We start from the raw sequence: 2,674 nt of genomic DNA, 5'->3' as shown, positions 1-2,674 counted from the left end.
CGGACTCACACGCGACGTGTTCCCCCTCCTCTGGAGGGTCCACAGGACCTCCAGGCTTGGGGTCACTCACTGCTCCACTCAGTCCGACATGGTGAGCCTTTTCGGACTCACACACGACGTGTTCCCCCTCCTCTGGAGGGTCCACAGGACCTCCAGGCTTGGGGTCACTCACTACACTATTCAGTCCGACATGGTGAGCCTTTTCGGACTCTCACGCGACGTGTTCCCCCTCCTCTGGAGGGTCCACAGGACCTCCAGGCTTGGGGTCACTCACTACACTATTCAGTCCGACATGGTGAGCCTTTTCGGACTCACACACGACGTGTTCCCCCTCCTCTGGAGGGTCCACAGGACCTCCAGGCTTGGGGTCACTCACTACACTATTCAGTCCGACATGGTGAGCCTTTTCGGACTCTCACGCGACGTGTTCCCCCTCCTCTGGAGGGTCCACAGGACCTCCAGGCTTGGGGTCACTCACTACACTATTCAGTCCGACATGGTGAGCCGTGTCGGACTCACACGCGACGTGTTCCCCCTCCTCTGGAGGGTCCTAAAGACCTCCAGGCTTGGGGTCACTCACTACACTATTCAGTCCGACATGGTGAGCCGTGTCGGACTCACACGCGACGTGTTCCCCCTCCTCTGGAGGGTCCTAAAGACCTCCAGGCTTGGGGTCACTCACTACACTATTCAGTCCGACATGGTGAGCCGTTTCGGACTCACACGCGACGTGTTCCCCCTCCTCTGGAGGGTCCTAAAGACCTCCAGGCTTGGGGTCACTCACTACACTATTCAGTCCGACATGGTGAGCCGTGTCGGACTCACACGCGACGTGTTCCCCCTCCTCTGGAGGGTCCTAAAGACCTCCAGGCTTGGGGTCACTCACTACACTATTCAGTCCGACATGGTGAGCCGTTTCGGACTCACACGCGACGTGTTCCCCCTCCTCTGGAGGGTCCTAAAGACCTCCAGGCTTGGGGTCACTCACTACACTATTCAGTCCGACATGGTGAGCCGTTTCGGACTCACACGCGACGTGTTCCCCCTCCTCTGGAGGGTCCTAAAGACCTCCAGGCTTGGGGTCACTCACTACACTATTCAGTCCGACATGGTGAGCCTTTTCGGACTCTCACGCGACGTGTTCCCCCTCCTCTGGAGGGTCCACAGGACCTCCAGGCTTGGGGTCACTCACTACACTATTCAGTCCGACATGGTGAGCCGTGTCGGACTCACACGCGACGTGTTCCCCCTCCTCTGGAGGGTCCTAAAGACCTCCAGGCTTGGGGTCACTCACTACACTATTCAGTCCGACATGGTGAGCCGTGTCGGACTCACACGCGACGTGTTCCCCCTCCTCTGGAGGGTCCTAAAGACCTCCAGGCTTGGGGTCACTCACTACACTATTCAGTCCGACATGGTGAGCCGTTTCGGACTCACACGCGACGTGTTCCCCCTCCTCTGGAGGGTCCTAAAGACCTCCAGGCTTGGGGTCACTCACTACACTATTCAGTCCGACATGGTGAGCCGTGTCGGACTCACACGCGACGTGTTCCCCCTCCTCTGGAGGGTCCTAAAGACCTCCAGGCTTGGGGTCACTCACTACACTATTCAGTCCGACATGGTGAGCCGTTTCGGACTCACACGCGACGTGTTCCCCCTCCTCTGGAGGGTCCTAAAGACCTCCAGGCTTGGGGTCACTCACTACACTATTCAGTCCGACATGGTGAGCCGTTTCGGACTCACACGCGACGTGTTCCCCCTCCTCTGGAGGGTCCTAAAGACCTCCAGGCTTGGGGTCACTCACTACACTATTCAGTCCGACATGGTGAGCCGTTTCGGACTCACACGCGACGTGGTCCCCCTCCTCTGGAGGGTCCTAAAGACCTCCAGGCTTGGGGTCACTCACTACACTATTCAGTCCGACATGGTGAGCCTTTTCGGACTCACACGCGACGTGGTCCCCCTCCTCTGGAGGGTCCTAAAGACCTCCAGGCTTGGGGTCACTCACTACACTATTCAGTCCGACATGGTGAGCCTTTTCGGACTCACACGCGACGTGGTCCCCCTCCTCTGGAGGGTCCTAAAGACCTCCAGACTCGGGGCTACTCACTACACTATTCAGTCCGACATGGTGAGCCGTTTCGGCCTCACACGCGACGTGGTCCCCCTCCTCTGGAGGGTCCTAAAGACCTCCAGACTCGGGGCTACTCACTACACTATTCAGTCCGACATGGTGAGCCGTTTCGGCCTCACACGCGACGTGGTCCCCCTCCTCTGGAGGGTCCTAAAGACCTCCAGACTCGGGGCTACTCACTACACTATTCAGTCCGACATGGTGAGCCGTTTCGGCCTCACACGCGACGTGTTCCCCCTCCTCTGGAGCCTCCAGAAGACCTCCAGGCCGTTCTCTGCCTTCTTCCCCTGGAGCCCCCCTTACACACGGGATGGGCTATGTCCTTCCAACACAGGGGTCAAACGTGTAGTAGGCGAAGCCCAGAGTTTTACAGGCTGCAGACTGCTATTTTTCTTGTTTTCGGTACCCCTGGTATAAAAACCCGAAAATCCCAACCCATGGTAGACTAAAACCAACCCATGGTATACTAAAACCAACCCATGGTATACTAAAAGCTGCCCCTGGTAGACTACGGAGAAAAGACTCTGTCTGATTTTTGAT

The sequence above is a fragment of the Micromesistius poutassou genome (genome assembly GCF_964030765.1).
Source record: "Micromesistius poutassou genome assembly, contig: SCAFFOLD_5383, whole genome shotgun sequence".
In the NCBI taxonomy this organism is placed as follows: Eukaryota; Metazoa; Chordata; class Actinopteri; order Gadiformes; family Gadidae; genus Micromesistius; species Micromesistius poutassou.
Note: the sequence above shows the minus strand (reverse complement) of the source record.